At 45.8% G+C, this 18747-nt stretch overlaps 1 protein-coding gene across 1 annotated transcript in view; it reads right to left on the reverse strand.

Moving 5' to 3' along the window:
* Positions 1 to 18747, reverse strand: part of SIPA1L2 (signal induced proliferation associated 1 like 2) — a 182693-nt gene that overhangs the window by 132724 nt on the left and 31222 nt on the right. Inside the window, exon 2 of the mRNA XM_090263474.1 lies at positions 7140 to 7185. The gene's annotated coding sequence lies outside the window, so the exon portion shown is untranslated. The remainder of the gene's footprint in view (positions 1 to 7139; positions 7186 to 18747) is intronic.

Genomic DNA, 18747 nt, shown 5'->3' on the forward strand with positions numbered 1-18747 from the left:
CAAACTATCACCAGTTTTTACCAAGCAGAGAACAATTTACTGAGCAAGACTTGCAATAGTTCAGCTTCACCAGTACTAAATTAATAACGCCTTGGTGGGGCTGGGGCAAGTCTCTGCAAAATTTAATTTGCAAAAACCAGCCTAAGGCTACCGTGATCGAAAATTCACTTGATGTGTTAATTTCACACTCCAGAGTCCTCATCCCAGTAGTGGGTGGGTGAGCTCCAGGACGTACGGCAGCGGAGTGCCTGGCTTCACCAAGCAACCCAGGCACCAGCCCTCTGCCCCAGCTTCTTTAAGAGACTCCGAGAGAAAAGCTATGGCATGAACATGGATTAGCTGCCTAGATCAGCAACAAATCCCCCGAGGGGCTGGGAGGGCAGGGGACCCTAGAGAAATGCTGATAAGAAATGAGAGGCAGAGGAAACCAACATACTCCCCTTGCCAAGCCAGGCGAGGGTTGTCCTTATAGAGCAACCCAGATCCAACAGCGCAGTGCAAATGCCAAGGAGAAGCAGCGATCTGTTACACTACCAGAAAGGAGTCCCATGCTGTCGGTATCAACCGTGAAAGCCAGCAAGGAAGCCCGGAGTCTATCCCCTCACCAAGCACTGCTGGAGAAAATCTTCACTTGGCTAATTGTCTGGTCGAAATTAGTTTGGGAATGATCTTTTGGAAGATGGGGATTTTAAAGAGGCAAAGCTACACAGCAGTCACTCTACAACACTGCCTGTGAAAGCATTTTAATGGAGGGAGATACAGGGAAGGAAGAAAAGAACCATAAATAACACCCAATCTGTTCTGTGGACGAATTAAGGTATCACATTATTTCATAGTGAGAGGCTGTTTTTCCATTGCAACTACGAGGAGCCTCATGGTTCTGCCTCCCAGTGGATGGACGCACACTTCTGAGAATGGATGAACCTGGGAAACTCTAAACGGAGTGAAAAGAACCGTTAGCACTGGCTTGATCTGTTCAGTGCAGCAGGCCCGGACAAGGAGGTGCCCTCGGTGAAGCAAAACACATCTTTTTAGACACAGGACAGATTCAAGAACAAGAAACTGCTTCACATGTTCACTTTTCTTCCCAGCACGACTAACTATGCATAGTTTAGCATATTCTAAAAGAAAAAGGAGACGAGATAAAAATTAACACCCTAACAAACACCTGCGAAGCGATGTGCCTGGAGAGCCAGGACACCGGCAGAGAGCTAGGGAGACATCTGGCATCACCTGTCAGACTGCCAAGCCACTGTATTTTTGAGCTAGTCAGCTGCTTTCTAAAGCAGAAACAAACAAACGAAAAATCCTACATGCCTGCACTGCGAGGCTGGAGACTTATAACTCAGACAAACCCCAGCAGCCTCAAGAGGTTAGCCCTTTGTAAACCTATTGTGCGGGTTAGTGCCTAAAAATAGCATGGTTGGGAAGGCAGGTCACACTGAGAAATAACTTCTGCACACTCCACTGCCAAACAACAGACAGGGACAGAAAGGATGCCAGAAGGTCGCAGGCTGGGCCAAGCCCCCATGGCCGCCTCTCTCCCTGGATCCATCCTGGTTCCTCACCTTGTCGGAACACCCAGCCAACCTCCCCGCCCATGCAGGAAAGGGGGCGGGGCGGGGGGACCTGACTGCGGTGTCCACAGTCCTCACGCCCCTTCTCAGACCTGGAGCTGATGATCGTACTCTAACGGCTGAACCTGGTGCTCTTGGATTTCCTCACACTGCAGCCGAGATCTCAGCCTTCGCTGCCTATCACGACCGGGCTGGGGAAGTATTTAAACATACAGATGTCAGCAATTCAGTTTCCAATTCAGGCTTTAAATGTTAGGCACCGGTATTTTTTAAAAGCTTCTTGAACGACTTGGATGGGTAGTTAGCACTGGGAACCACGGCTTCTAACAACAAAGGCTGTGAGGCCCGGTGAGGTCCCCTGCCCGGGCTGAGAGGCAGGGAGCGGGATCACCAGGGACTGCGCCTGCAGAGGACAGGCCACCAAGGGGCCTCCAGCACTGCTCTAGAAACCACCGCCGGACAGAATAAAACTCAAGTCCCAATAGGCAGCTACCAAGAGAATCAGACAAGATCATATGATGTGAAGAATTAAAACCTAAATTGTACCACTCTTTAATCCCCAAGTGTAGTCTATCATTTCCTTCTCCCATATATGTATAAAAACCATTCTACCTGGGATGTTCAGTGTGGGGTCAAGGACAAAGCTGAGATGGGAGAAGTGACAACGGTGTCTTACAGGCTTTAGTTGATTTTTCAGACAAAATCAAAAGGAAATAAACCGATCTGTTTTAAAGCATTGCCTCATTGAATTCAGGGGAAAATCTCCCTTTGCCAATATCAAAACTGTAGCACAGAAAAGCTTAAGTCAATTGCCCGAGGTTACATCAAGTTAATAATCTGACCCCCTGATGGCAAACCCTGCCGTTGTCCAATGTAAAATGCAGGCTCTTTTGAGTTTGCGTCACTAAATCATACTATTGCCATTGAGCCCGTCTGCCAGATGTTTTTCTTGTTGTTTTGTTTTGTTTGCAAATACAAGGGAGCTGGCAGGGCACGAGATGCGACTAGAACTGAGTTCTGTAGCCCTGGCACCAACAGGCGTGGGGCATCTCTGCGCTGGGACGGCCTGAGCCTGCAGGGCAGGGGACAGTCACAGGGGAGGGCACCTGCCAAGGGCTTCGCACAGGCCAGCCTGAGAACAGGAAGGGCTCGCAACCGCTAGTTACACTCATCACCCCGCTGAGCAGAGGTGAGAATCAGAGAATCCGATCCTAGATACCTGTCACGTCTGCTAGTAGGTAATCAAACGTAAAACGTAGCACGTTTCTCTGCACACGCAGGCTCTCCTTTCTCTCTCTAAATAAACAATATTATGGAAGGGGTGACCGCCATGCCTTCATTTCTGTTGTGTCTCAAGGTGCGAAAGGGACCCAGTGACCCAACATCCAAGAACCTCCTGGATGGCAGCAAGGTGAGGCAGAGGGGCTGTGTGAGTTTGGATGGACTTTCAAAATGGGATGGTTCCATCTTGGCTTCTATCCGACACATGGCTGATTTCCAAGGAAAGTGCTGTTATCGAGGAAAAACAGTTACTTGACTTCAGAATCAAAATCTTTACACTACCCATTGTTCCTGCCTGAATGCTTCCTTTATGAAATCTTCCACTGGTATTCCCTCCAGAGAAGTGTTTAATGAAACAAACAAACAAAGGAAAGAAAACAAAGCGTGCTGAGACTTAAGTTACAAAATTACAATGTGCTTTGTGAAAAACCCTGCTGGCTGAGCACATATTAGCAGCAGCTTCTCACTAAGGGAATACACAGAATCCCATCTTTATAATACGGTACTGTGGATGTTTTCAAATAACACCATGGAGGACTTACAGAGTTTGGCCTTGTGTTTTAAACATCTTGTAATGACAATTCAAAATGTACAGACTTCCACATCAGTCACAGTCGCCTTGCCCAGGTCATGCAGAATCACCATTTAAACTAAGAATCTTCTTAAGTTGAAGACTCAGCTGATCAGGAAAAAACTCGGCATCCATGACACGAGGGCCAAGTTGATAGGCTGCGGGCCACAAATAGGGCATTCATTCAGCATTCACCTGAGCATCAGAACACACAAGAATTGTTTCATATTCCTCTTGTACACATTCTTCAAGTTTTGTTAGGATACCATCCGGTCTTTTACTGTAGCAGTATGTTTATCAATTATGGATTTATGGGTGTTATCAATATAATTGTACAAACTCTTCTTTCTGGTTCTTTTCATATCTGCCTGCAGAAAATAAGATCACATCCCAAAATCTCTGTAAGTAAGACCACCTAGATGACCTAGCTATCTCCTATGGTCAGCTGCCCTTGGGGCACAGGTGAGGTCTGAAAGGCCCGCTTCTCTAGGCTCAATATGTAACCTTGAGCAAATCATTTAACCTCCCTGGGCCTCAGTCTCCTTATTTTTAAAATGTAGCTAGCAACAGCTACTTCAAAGATCTGTTGGGAGTGTAAACAGAGAGTAAAGCACTAAAATATTATGTACTATGTAGTAAACCACAAGCAAATAACGCTGCCATATTGCGCAACACTAATTATTAAGAATAAGAGAAAACGGCCTGCAAAAATATTGCAAATGAGACCAATCAGTCATAAAGTCACTCTCAAGAGGTGAGGCTGATCAGTTACATTTTGGGAAAAATTACTGGTAATATAACAAACCGAAAGCACATGACATTTATGCAACTAGATAGAACCTAATGGTAAGAACAGAAATAAAAAAAAAGTGAGGGAAAAGGAAGAAATTCATTATTACCAAGAAAAGTATACCTTACCATGTCAATTTAGAAAAATAAATCCAAGTGCAAAGTAAATTTTTTGAGTCTGGCCAACATGGATCAGTCCACAAAAAAGCAGAGTGCAGAACCTGTCCAATTAAGGAGCAAATCCTGCTTTCTCCAAGCGATGGCTTCAGGGGCTGCAGGAAGTGGAGAGCCCTCCAAGGCCGGGAGGGGGCCATGGATCCTGCAGCGCAGTCCCCGGCACAGGAGGAGAAAGGGGGCGTGTGTGGTGGACTTCGCTCAGCCTGCCCTTCGCCCTTGGGGACCTCACCAAATGCTCAGACCGGTGCGACCATCCGCAAATCCATCAAGTTATCTTCCTGTATATCGTTTTGCTCTGATAAAGGACACCAAAAGGTATGTGTCTAAACGTGTTCCTTCATACAACCGTGTGCGCTGCGTGCCTACACCACGTATTGTGGCACGCGCAGAGGCCCACGGTCATCCCGGATCACCAATACAACCGTACACCTGCTGACTACAGCAATCGAATCTTTTATGAGGATGATTTGCGTATACATTTTCTTCCCCGGGAGAGTATAAACTCTTGACAGGGAAGGGCCACATTTTAATCATCTTGTTTCCCTTGGCACTTAACAGAGTGCTCCACTTACAGAAATGACTGCGTAATTACTTACTGAACTAAATCAGCCTCCAGGATGCACAGGGCAGGGGAGCCCTGGCTCCCTCCCCTGAGGTCTTCAGGCTTTCAGATCATTTGCCTGAGGTGCCTAACCTTTCTAAATCTTCCTGAGAGTGGGATATGACACGAAATGTTTTCTAACATCGTCTGCAAAATATTTGTGTTAACCCACTTTAAACTCCATGAGGGCTGGCAGCAAAAAAACGAACTCAGAGAACTGACGGGAGGTCCCGTAAATGTTTTCTGTCCAGGCCAGTGCGTTTCCCAAGCTCCACACTCCAGAGCCAGGGAATGAGCACCAGTCCAGACATGTCCTTAACAGATGGCACCCTGCTGCTGTGAGCAAGCCAATGACACCCACCCCAGTGCTGTTCCCAAGCAGATGGGTCTTGTAACTCTACTGTTTCTTCAGAGACTTGGGTGGGACAATGAGAAATGTATCAGTTTGAGAACAATTTAAGTAAATGGAGATAAATGATGGCCGCCCTAGAGGTTCCCAAGTCCTTATGAAACTGGCCAAAAAGGAAAAAGGACAGGATTGTAAGAAAGCCTAGCACCCCTGCCAATACTTACTTTGATTTCAAAACGGTAGAGGGTTGAAGGTCAAGTTGAGAGAAGAACAGGAGAAACAAGACATTCCAGGCGTGAAAATGGGACCTTTCTGATTAGTCAATGTCTATGGAGTTAAAAATTCGTACCAGAAATCAGAAGGCTGAAATACACAGCCCTATAACACAATGATACCAGCTAGCTTGGAAAACTTTGTGTTTCTGATTTGCAAGTCCTAAGACCCTTGAATAAATCTTTGTCATTTATTTCCAGCCAAAGTTCAGCTGATAGTTGTATAAGTGTATATACAAGCATTTGGTTAATGAGAGCCAAATACTGACAAGTACCTCTCTGTCCTCCAATAAGGGATTGGTTAAATATAGTATAGCCACACGATGAAAGGTAATTTATATTAAAAGGAATAAGTAGGAACTACCTAAATGTTGACAATGAAAAGATCTCTACGAAATATATAGGGAGATGGGAACAAAGCAATTAGCAAAATAGTATGCATTAAATAACCCATTTTTGTTTTTGGTTTTAAAAAAGTGTACTTCCTCCTGTTACTGAAACTGCAGTGGTTGTGAGCACACACAATAAGGGAGCAGCAGGCTCTGCCTTTGTTCCACGTCTGGGGAAGGTATTTAAGGCGACACCACTGGGCCCCGGGCAGAGCCCACTGAACCTCATCCTGGGAGCCCGGGCCTCCTCCAGCCCACTCCATCCATGACCTTCCTCATGAAAGGTTCAGAACAAGCCACCCTCTGGGGCATGTGGATTATTTTGAGCCAAAGAAAACTGAGACTGTGCAGGCTCAAGCGGAATGCCTGCCTCCTAACTACCTAGAACAATTTAAATTAGGGGCTTTGCCCATAATAAGCGTTATCATCAGAAATAACATTTATGACCTATCTCTGGGGCAGAGAAAACTACTAATTACCGAACATCTGTTCTTCCCGTTGCCATGACCCTCCTCGCCTCTGAGGTCCCAAGGTGCCTCACCTCAGCCTTCACCTAGAGCGGCATAGATACATCATGTCCCCTTTCTGTCTCGGAACCTCTCACGTGCGTGGGGTTCCCATACACACATACGTAATTAAATGTGGTTGCTTTCTCTTGTTAATCTGTCTCACGTGGATTTAATTATTAGACCAGAGAAAGAGCTGGGAAGGCTGGAGGCAAGTGTCTCCCTGTCCCCATTCACAGTGGCCTCCCTCAGCGCAGGACACCTGCCACACCACACTCCTCCCCCAGGACAGCGCTTCGGGTCGCCCTTTACCCACCACTGCACTCACACGCTGTTTCTCTAATCTAAGGGACACTCATGTACAGACGTCCAAACCCGCTTTCCAAAATCGCATCTTCTAAGCACATTAAGGAACGCTCACAGGAGCCTTCCAGCAACTCCTTTAGTTGCCCCTGACTTAAGCAAGTCCCGAATTAAAGCAATGCCCACCCATGTTGGCTGTGGGGAGTGAAGAAACCAAAATGTTCAAACCTTAAACCAAGGGGGGAGAGAAACAATCTTGAAAGAAAAGACCAACAATAGGACACAGTGGGAACCCCAAGCGTTGTCTCGGGTAAGGATACTTACCTCAGGGAGAAGAGCAGGTTCCACGCACACAGCCAGGAGCAAGAACCTACAAGAGGAGAAAGCGACCAGTCAGACATCACAGGAGGTGCTTGGTCAGCAGTTCTCAAAGCATGTGTGGGGGCAGGGGATGCAGGTCCCTGAGACCCTTCCAGGGGTCCACCAGGTCAAAGCCACTTTCACAAGAAAACCGAGACATTATTTACCTTCTCCTCTCCTTCTCTCCCGAGGGTAACATGTCATGGGTAACGTCATAGGACGAAAGAGACAAGAACTGAGCTGACATCTCTTAAAGCAAAGAGTAACGAGAGCCACACAAACATAAGAGGACGGACACCTGTGCATTCATTTGGGGGGAGGGGCGTGGAAAATGGTGATTTTCGTAAAACGTGTTATTTGTAATAAAATGTAAAGGGCTTGTTGCCATGTTACATAAATTAATAGTTTTATCAAACTTTTCAGTTTTAACTCTAATACCATAAATATCAGGAGAGACAAGCTGCATAACCAAAAGCTCTTCGGGACCCTCAATAATGCTTAGGTACCTGTCGGGGGCGGGAGCCCACGACTTGGGGTGCGTGTGCCGCGGTATGCACTTTGGCAACAGCCTCTGCGAAACCACATCGGCTCTAAATAATGACAGCAGTGTCCGCGTCAGAGGCAGCACTGACTCAACGACACATTTCATGTTATTTGCAAACTCACAGCCCTTCAACACCGCCCCTTCCGCCCCTGGAGGAGGAGACAGGCGCTCGCAAGGACAAGTCCGCTGCCCAAAGGGAACCGGCAGGTCACACGGAGCGGTGTGAATTCAAGTTTGTGATCTTTTCACTCCACCACTTTGTAAAATAGCAATTAGGAGAACTTCTGCCAACAGATTAGGGGTGAGGTGCGCATGGGGCCTCGCTCCTGCCTGACATCACGTGGACGTGCCACGCAGCTGCGAGCAGTGCACAGCGCGGATAAAAGGCTGTCACCACACTTCTCTAAATCCTGGCCAAGTGCTGCACTCTGCTTCCTACAAGGACAAATTCTGCAGGGAGGGTGTCCACAACAACCCGTTTACCCCTGTCCTCCCAGCAGAGTATCCACAGTGCCCCGTTCACTTTAAACGATGATAGATTACAGGGTCCCCTATGAAGAAGGCTGTCCTTGGCTTGGCTTTTGAAAGCCCACCTTTTCAACCTGTCTCTACTTTTATGAAACACTGAAACAGATGATGAAGATACTATTAGAAATCACGCGATTGTATCTGAATTTAAGATGATGTGCAGGGGAAAGGGAGGGGGAAGAAATTCTCGCATAACTTGTGCATCCAATATAGCCAGTTCTGAATGTAAAGAGGTAAAGCATAATGTGGCGAGCTTCTCAAAAAATTGGACACAGAATTCTGCTCCAGCGATTCCACTTCTGGGTATGGACCCTAAAGAACCGAAAGTACACCCACGTTCATAGCGGCATTGTTCACAGCAGCTAAAAGGTGTAAATAACCCAAGTGTCCATCAACAGATGGCTGTATAAACAAATTGCTATACATCTAACAACGGAATATTATTCAGCCTTAAAAAGGAAAGAAATTCTGTCATACGCTACAACATGCGCGAGCCTTGAAGTCATCGTGCTGAGTAAAATAAGCCAGACATAAGTACTGCATAATCCCACTTACATGAGGTCCCTAGAGTTGTCCAACTCATAGAGACAGAAAGCAGAATGGGGGTGCTGGAGGCTAGGGGAGGGGGCACGGGGAGCTGGCGTTTAATGGGGACAGAGTTTCTGTCAGGGAAGATGAAAACACTCTGGTGATGGATGGTGGGTGGGGGCCGCAATGAGAATGCACCAAACGCCGCTGGACTGTACCCGTAAGAATGATAAAGATGGTAAACTTTGTTATGTATATTTTACCACCATGAAAAAGGACTCCAAAATACTTATCAGAAAGATTTACCAACGTGAACTAATCAGAAAAGAATGTATTATGGGGCATCTTATGGCACGGCTTTAATCTTCATTAGCTTATTGAATCCAACTAAGTGTCCATCCACTCAGCAAAGACTCACTGACCACCTGCTAGTTATCAGCTCCTGTAGGAACTGCTGGTAAGCCCTGGGGACAAAAAAGGGGCCACACACTAACCCTGACACGCTCAGGGGAGGCCTGCGTGGTGGCCTCACAAACCCAGAGACCAAAGTAACCTCACAGCATGGTATGAAATGAAAACTTTGTAACTAAAAGCAGGTTGTGGCAGGTAGTCATGTCCTAGGGAAGCACTTCACCTTAACTGAGCCTGTTGGTTGTCCTTTTTTTTTTTTTTTTTTTTTGCATCTATAATAACACACCTGATAACATACCTTTGGAATATCAAAGTAATTCTCCTCATTGTTATTATTATTATACTAATTGTTAACTGTTAACTATGCTATATTGATAAATGTAAAAGAAGTATGTATCTATTCCCTTTACTCTTTATCTGATCCCAGAGGTTTTCCCGCTTTGCTTTCTCCCGCCTCCATAATCCATCACTAATAAATTTCATGCAATCACCTTAGCCCTCCTCCTTTGACTGTGATGGATAAAATACAGTGCAGAAGTTTCATTCTTCAGAGCATTTTCTCAATCCTTGAGATTTTGCTTCCTGGTGATTGTTGTCAGGTTGGCTCAAATAAACTCATAAAAACTCTTACAGGTTTGGACGTTCCTTCCATGGACAAGCCGGGGGAGAGAGAAGGCCTTGGCCACGGAGCACAGCCACCAGGGGCCCAGATGCAGTATTATATCAGACACACCGAAAGCACTGGGGGAGGCCCACGAGGGACAAGTCAGTGCACTGTAAGTGATAAACAGTTCTTGCAAACCAAGCATGAACTTGGACAATTGTTAAAAAATTCAAGTTCTCTAAAGGATCCATAGTTTTCCAAGTTTTAGAACCCATACTTTTCTCTGAAGGGGCTTTCTCTTTTTCTAACTCTAATGCCGATACAACTTATGAAAAGTCTCTAGGAGTCCTGCTGGTCAAACAGCCTGTGTCCCATGGACGTCCCGTGGTCCGTTTCTCTTCTCCAGCAGGTACATGGACGATGCTGAGACCTGCACACAATGAGCAGGACTGGGTAACAGGCACTTTCCTTCCTCTGATACAGCAAACATCCTGTCAACAATGGCTGTCCCCTCTTGTCAAGGACCGCTTTGTTTACTGCCAGGAAAGGAAGCCACAAATTCTCCAAGTGGCATCAGGACTTCAGCGTTTTGCTTCACTTCCTACTAAGCAGGTGGTTTACACGAGAAAACTGGCTATTGTCTTGTGCCCTGTTTTGGCTTCAGAGAAAAAATGTAGTGAGCTTTCAGCAGGCCCATGTTCTGAGCAGCAAAGCTTGGGGCCCTGGGCTGTGACAGGGAGTGGGGGAGCAGAAAGGAAGATGCTCCCTGCTCCCCGTGCCCTGCGGAAAGGGGCCACCTCACACTCCAAGAGGAGGCTCTGTCAGAGAACCAGATTTGCAGGCAGAGGTCTGGCTTCTTGTTCTTACCAGCAGGTTTGCCGGCTGTTTTCCCAGTGCGGTGGGATTCTGAGAGAGTAAAGGCAAATATTGTCTTTCCACTGAGAAGAATAAAATTAGTCCATCCAGCTCAAAAGCACGTTTCTCCATCCGCTGTTAGGATGGGTTTGGTAGTATTCAGGGAAAGCCAGCATCAGAGAAAGGCTACTATTTTGGCTTTGTTTTTTTATTTTAAAAATAAAATTCCTTTCCAACTGAAGAGGTCTCTTTGGGGGCAAAGTCGTAAGTGCTGATTTCTGTCCCTGCACCTGTGAACTTGGCAATGTGCACCAGCAATCTCTGTTTCTCCCCCCACTCTGGGCCAGCAGGCGGCTATGGTTCCTTCGCCATATCTGTGAAGCCCGATCATACCCAACGCATTGTTCTGAAGCCGTGGGCTGCAGAGCCGGAACCCACCCGAGCCCTCAGCCACGCCAAAGGCACAGCGCACACCTCAGAAGACGTTCCTCAGGACACACATAACCGAATATGGCATCAGGGCCACATGCAAAAGGCCAGTCACACCTAGAGAGTCTGGGAACACAGCAGATTGTGTCTTTCATGCCCACACTCGAGACTCTGGGAGGGCAGGGACAAGGTCTGGTTCAAAGCTGCATGTCCAGTACTAACCACCATGCTCTGCCCACCATGCCCTGCACTTAAAAACCATTTGATAAATGTTTTCTACAAAAAGAAGAAAGAAGGGAAGGACCGAAGGAGAGGCGAAAGAGGGGAAAAAGGAAAGGGGAAAGGATGGAAGAAGAAAGGAGAAAAAGACCGGCTCTCCATAGTCTTAAAGGCCGTGAGAGTAACACAGGACACAGGCACTTCTAAATGGGATTTTCCAGAGAACAGGCTGCACCATACAAAACTACCAACATTCTGCCATTTTTTACCTAAAAAGGCAGGGATTTCATGGGATTCAACCTAATGCATGGTCCTCCTCAGTGAGCTTACCTCTTCATGCCTCGTTCTACCATCAATCTCTTATTTGCTACCATGCTAGCCTCACCCGTCCCTCTTGTGCCCAGCCAGCCAACCGCCGCCACATGCGTGGCCCACCGACTCAACATGCACACCAAACAAACCTCCTCCTCAGCCCACCTTGGCCAACAGCCTCATTCTTCCTCTCCTGCCTCCTTCTGCTGACTGAGCCCCATCTGCTCAGCACACCTTTCCCACACCCACTTCTTCTGGCTTGTTGGAGGAACTCTTTCCACCCTTAAGGTCGGTCGTGCGTCCACTAGGCTGCTCAGGGCACACCCCAGTGACTAGTTCAAGGGTGTACACACGTGAAGAACAGTCATTAACAAGTTCTCAAGGATGCTCCTGGGATCTTGGGGGAGAGAAGTTTGGTTTCTACTGAGGGTACGCAGATGGGGGTGTGAGCGGCTGGCAGCCATCTTGCCAAACACAGGGAAAGGACTGAAGTGAAGCACTCAGTAAAGCAGGGGAGGCAGAGCCAACATGCGGAGACAGAAAGAGCCCCCCGGACAGTGTGTGAGCCCCTGGCTCCTCCAATGGCTAAAGCACACTTCTCCTAGACACCCAGGGACTTGGGCAACCCCTTCCTTTTTCTGAAGTTCATCTAAGTTGGTTTTCTTACTCATAACCAACATTCCAGACAAATACACTCGTTCAAACCTGCACATACATCGTAAATCTCAAAACAGCCTTCAAATAATTCCATAAGATGACTTTGCAGCTTTTACCTGAGTCACAGGACACAATAAATGATCATTCCCAAATGAATATGCCCTCAAGTCTCCTGCCTCTGTCCCTTGTATCAAGATGTCCCCAACATCCAAAGTATCCAGCATCCTTCACAGCCTCAAAGGCCTTCGCTCACACAAAACTTTCCCAGATATTTCTAGGGGGAAAGTTTTTCTTAAAGCCTCCTAGGTAGACAGCGTCTCCTGTCCTCCCTTGCTCCCAGAGGACACTACTTGGGCCTTTGGCTCTCACTGCTTCAGTCAGACTCATACTCACACAGGATTCATCTGGAGATGTCTGCTACCATCCATGTGTGAGTTCTTAATGAGCAGAGCCGTAGGCATAACACGTAATCAATAAATAGTTGGCCAAATGAATAATCATGAGCAGGCCAGCTTCCTGTGTTCAAAAACATTTGCTGATGATGATGGCACAATAGTTCAAAGACTTTATCCCTTTCCATAAATCTATTACATTAATTTTCTCTATTACATTCATTTTTTAGTTGTAAATAACTAAGTTACCATGACTACTGGGATGGCCTAGATGTGGTTTAGGAAACAGTCTGGGTCGTCTCAGGATTTCCCACAAATAAGATAAATCAGGAAGACTCCGTGGAAGCAACCCGCCCCTGCTACATTGAAACTGAAAGGGTGTCACTGCTCCACAGTGACCACAAAGCCCAAACTTTTGGCCGAGACAACCACGCCACCACAGCCTCTCCAGCCTCGCCCTCTGGCTCCTGCTCGGCCACTCTTACTCACACACCCAAGGGTGGTTTTACAGACTTGCTTCGGTAGCGGGTGGAGCAGAGAGAAGTCATGAGATTGCCTGTAGAACATCCATCTCCTCTTCCCAGTGTGCACAACATGATGAATAACGATACAATTTTAATGTGGGAAGCAGGAACCGTTTCACCAGCAGGAAGGTGTACGTGGTGGATTCCTATGCACGACCGCAAGCACCCCTGTCCAGGAACAAACAGGACACTGACCTTGGCATGCAGAGCGGACAAATGTCCTCCCTCATCATTTGTTTGTTTGCTTTATCATTTCCCTGTAGACTGGCAAAACATCACAAATAAGAAAAGAGCATCCCTTTACGTGGTGATTTGTATCTGTTATGCTAAGAGCAGAACAGTGGTCCAACCTTAGATGCACCCACGACTGAAGGGTACGTTCTCAGACAGCCTGGTATCCTGCACTCTCAGTCCAGGTTGAACAACGTTCTAACCAAATGGTGCTACAATGTCATTTTAAGACTGAGGAATCCAGTTATATATCTAAAATAGTATTCATTAAATCACTGAAAGGAAAGAATGGAACATATTTGTGAAATTGAGCAGATTCTGTATTTTAAGGACAAGTACTAATAGCAACCATAAAGTAAGAAAGTCTAAACTCAAACAAGTGACTACGGGTGTCCACAAAAGGTAGAAATGCCCCAGCTGGTAACTTGGCTACTAATACTGTGCCTGTTTTCTGACATTGAAAGGGACAGAGCCCATTACTGGATGAATTTCTTGAGTCATACTTAAATATTACCATGTAAAATGCCAGATAAAAATCTATGATGAGCTGGGCAAACCAGACAGAAGAAAAATGGGAAAGGGAAAATAAATTGGTAAAGATTTTTCAATTACAGGCTTGACCACAATTAGGAGAGAAGAAATAAATCTGACAGTGCAGTTATACAATCACTACATTGTCATGTCTGGGGGAAGAGGACATCATTCCAGCTGACCTGTTTTTATTATTTAGTCAATCGTAAGGCTATTTTCATTTCAGCCCACTATTTCACATCGCTCAGATTTTAGACAATCACGTATCTGCTCCATTGAGATGTAGATCTTTATTTTATATATCTAAAAGCAGAAACGCAAAGTTAACTTATGTAACTGATACGCACTTCGGAAAGAAAATACAGTGAAACCATTTGAAATGTAATAAAAGAGCATAAATAACTATCCATCCCAATTATCTGCTACAGTCGAGAAAACGTCTATCCCTTTTCTCAATACCAACATAGACCTTTCGATGACAATTCTACAGGAGCAGGCAGCAAAGTATGCTTTCCTAGAGGGTAATGCTTACTGTCTAGCTGAGACCCTTCATCCCCTGCCCTGCCCAGGAGACAGCTTCACCTATGGGCATGGCCATCCTGTCACCAAAGAACAACTCGGGCCTCATTATACCCGCACACGGGAAGAGGTAGAGTTTCTAAGTGGGGGAAAGAAAGAGACAGGCCGGGGGTTAGGAATCTGGCATGAATGGAAATTGATCAAAGAATAATCTCCTCCAATGTCCTCTCTCCTCCTCTCCCTTCCCTCCTGTTTCACTCACCTTCAAAACTTCTTCCCACTCCAAAGGAACCAACAGCTTCACACCTGAAGCTCTCTGTACCCATAAAAAATAAAGACATACAGCAACGAAACCGCACACAGGGAATAAAGGAGGAAGAAGGTCCTGGAAGACTCCTCCCTGGATCACACGGTTCCCTGAAACTTAATAGCCGAACAAGGAGGAAGCAGAGCGCTGGGGGTGCCAAGGTGACCGCACTGAGCACACAAGCCACAGCACCTAGAGGGACTGCGGAAAGCCTCTGGAGTGCACACACCCGTCAACGCCTGAGCTGAATGAAATAGTTCACAGGCTCAAAGTAAGAAAAGCATGATGAGCAAGCCTGGAAAAGCTGGTGCCTCTAAAATAATAACTAACAGTAATAAAAGATAACCACATAGGGAATAGGGTTGGATTCGTATTTCAAAACAAAGGCCAGCATGAAACGAAGGTAACGTTTACTTAGCTTGACTTCATTGGCTAACCCAGGAAACTCCCACGGGCTTGTTCCTCCGGGAGCCCCGCTAGCTGGGCACAGGAACGGGGCAGGGGCCTGGATTTCACTGCGGTCCTCTGGTCTTTTTATCATGGTGAAGTCAATTAAAAAGACAGTCATAAAATAGATGTCTGCATCTCTCTCAGCCCCGTCTTCAGGAGCAGACATTCAATAACGTATTTATTAATATTTTATCAGACATTTTCATTTTATCTAGACAAGTGCCTCATCTCCGCAATGCCTCTACGACTGGGGATTTCTAAGGAAAAGAGCAGTTGAAGGAACCCTGACTCATCTCAGAGGCTCGGAAAGCCCTGCCCAGACCTGAGGACCTGAGCATTCAGTCCAGGTTCCCAGGGGGCCCCTCCCAGCAGCCCATGAAACCAGAGAGCTGAAGAGAAACACCAAATTGGGCAAGACATCAACTCCAGCCATCCTGAGTAACATAAGTGTATAACAAACAAGCAAATAAAAAAGACAAAGCATGTAGTTCTAACCCATCAAAGTATCAATTAGTCCCAGATAAATTTAAGAAAAAAGAAACTCATTGATAGAAATGACCAGCTACTCTTCCAGGCACAAGCAGCTTTCTCTTCTAGAAGCCCACAGGGAGAACACATTTTTGACACTTCACGCAGAAAACAAAGCAAACTGCCTCACCACGTAGTCAGGATGCAAAAACACTGAGAAGACAGGAGTTGGAGACACACACAGCCGAACCGATTTCTTAACCAGCCCAGTTCTGTCCTTTCTGCTGGGCACACACCTCCCAGTTGGGGAAAACTCAGGTCAGCTTTTTAAGCTAAAATCAACAAAGGTTACAGTCATTGCTGCTGGAGTGGGGCTACCCAGCTGGTGGCAGGGACCCTGATGGAGCAGGAAATAGACCTAGAAGGGCCAGGCCACTAAGGAGGATTATCAGATCACAGGACGGCGTGGGGAGGGGCTGTGCAGCCACATGTCACAGCTTTATTACTTTTATAATACAGGAAAAAAAAAAATTTCCTTGGTAAATTTGGTTTTCAAAAGCCTGCTAAACATATACTGGAAGCCCAGGCACTGACTGAGACTGGGGGGGTGGGGGGGGACCAGCGGCTGACACCCTCAGGGACAGCCCCTCGCCCCACAGGTCACTTGCCCCAGGCCACCAGAGCACCATGTTCCAATCCATTTCCATTCATACCCCACCAGCACAGACCACGGCTAGTACAGTAACTCTAAAGTAACCGTATGGAAAACCACCGGCAGCTCGGCGCAAAGCCACGCAATGGCCCCTGTACCAGTGACTGTACTGCCGAGTGCAGTTGCAAATAAGGAAGCAGATGAAACGATGGTCTCAATGTCTTTGCTGCGAAATAAAAAGATAGATAATTAACTTTATCTAATCACTGTCCTTGAGGACACACTTTTTTTTTTTTTTTTTAAACAGTCTAAGGGAAGGAACGGAGAGTCCTATTGCACAAGGCGCCGGTGTGGCCAGGAGAAGCACCTGAGGTGGAGCTGAGACGGGACAAGCCACCTTCTGCTGAAAAGCATGACACACAACTAGTTACTCAGACATGGCTATTTGGTAGATATTTTATGGGCAAAAACAGGGACAGAATGGACCTGTTTTCAAGGAAAGCAACTGATAAAATGAGATGCAAGCTTTCGTGCAAAAATCAGACCTTTTGAAACTCACATATCCAGATCCACTGTGAAGTCCACAACTTCCTTATATTTAAAGACCTTTCTAATTAATTGGTGATATGAATTTTTTTGATATTATAAAATGAAATGTATCAATGTTTGGGAGATTTTTCAAGTGACCAATGCATGACACTTAAAATCATACATGGAACAGAGTTTTGAAAGTTCATAGGTAAGACCGGGCCACTGTGATTCGGTTGGTTGGAGTGTCATCCCATAATTGAACGGTTGCAGTCTGATTCCTGATCAGGGCACACACCGAGGCTATGGATTTCGTCCCCCTGTCCAGTCGTGTGCAAGAGGCAACCGATGCTTCTTTCTCACATCAATATTTCTCTCTCTCCCTTCCTCTCTCTCTAAAAAGCAATGGAAACATGTCCTCAGGCAAAGATAAAAAAAAAATTTCATAGATATGAGTTCAGAACCTACATTCCAATAACCCTTTAGGAAACCAGCACTTGTTTACTGCAGGATCAAGGAAGATCCACAATTATCTAAAAACAAATTAATCCCCTTTTTTCCAGCTGCGTGGCTGTGTGAAGCTGGCTTTCTTCACACGTGGTAACTGAAACAACATATCACATCCGAACAAACACAGATGCAAAGATGAGAACCCAGATGTCTGTTAAACCAGATAGCAAAGATGTTTGTAATAGTTAAAACACACACTTTCAATAAGATTTCTTTTGTTCTAAAAAAATGATGTTTTTTCATAGAAATGGTACTTATGTTAATATGTAGTAGGTTTAGTATTATTTTTAATTTAATTATGATTTTAAAAAACCTTCTGGGTTTTATTTCTCATATGATAAGTATGCATGAATATAACCCACATAAAGAAAAGCTCTCGAGGCCTCACTAATCTTTAAGAGGGTTAAAATGTCCTGAGAGAAACACTTGAGATTCACAACCTTAACGGAACCTTCTGAAGGCAACTCCCACAGGGAAACGCATGGATGAAATAAGGCAGCAGGGAAGCTAAAATCTCTTAGTCATCAGGTGACAATGCAAAACGCAGCTCCACTTTAATTCATTAAGCCAAATGCACACGTACTGCGGTTTCTCTTTAGGGACAAATGTTTCCAGTATTTAAACACTGGGGCTCCATTAATCTATGAGTTTCCCAGGTGACTAGTCTGGGGTGACGCTGCGGTAACACCATATGCAAATTCACCCAATTAGCTCGCTGACACTGGTACAGGCTCCCGAATCCACTGCCTTGTCTTTTGCCACCATTGGCTGAGAGACTTCTCGCTGAATTATTGAATTTCTGCCAATTAATTACTGTAGTGAGATTTAGCTGGGCTGAGCTCTGCAGAAATTTTTTTTCCAGTCTCACTTCTCTGTACCCTTTAGAGTCTGTTCAGGGATCAAAATAAGTGGAAACCTAAGGCGAGGTACTAAATTCTAAAAATGTCTTAGGAAGCATTCACAAATAAGCCAGTTGTCAGACACTTAAATGGACAAAGAGCTGTTTTCCACTGGATTCCGGACACTGATGCATTCCACTTAGATCTTCCCTCGATTCTCCGTGAATGCCACGTTACCGTGTGAGTCCTAGAGTTCTGTAAATCCGATGTAATGAACCCGGAAGAGACTGATAAGCCGTCACATGTACACTCTCATTCATAAGTGGCCAATTTTTGAAATCTCATTAGGAAAGGATATGAGCCTAAGAGAAGGGGAAAATGGTTTCTAATTCCTGAAACAAGATTCACACAGCTAAATGACTCCCCCACAGAGACTCAAAAATCAGCCGCTCTGGGATTAAGACCCCACAGCAAACAAAGCCCATCCCTTCCCAGCACAGGCTTCCTCTGAAGGCCAGTGGAATGTCTCCGCAA

Source organism: Furipterus horrens, unplaced genomic scaffold (genome assembly GCF_987537825.1).
Source record: "Furipterus horrens unplaced genomic scaffold, mFurHor1.1.pri manual_scaffold_15, whole genome shotgun sequence".
NCBI classification, from domain to species: Eukaryota; Metazoa; Chordata; class Mammalia; order Chiroptera; family Furipteridae; genus Furipterus; species Furipterus horrens.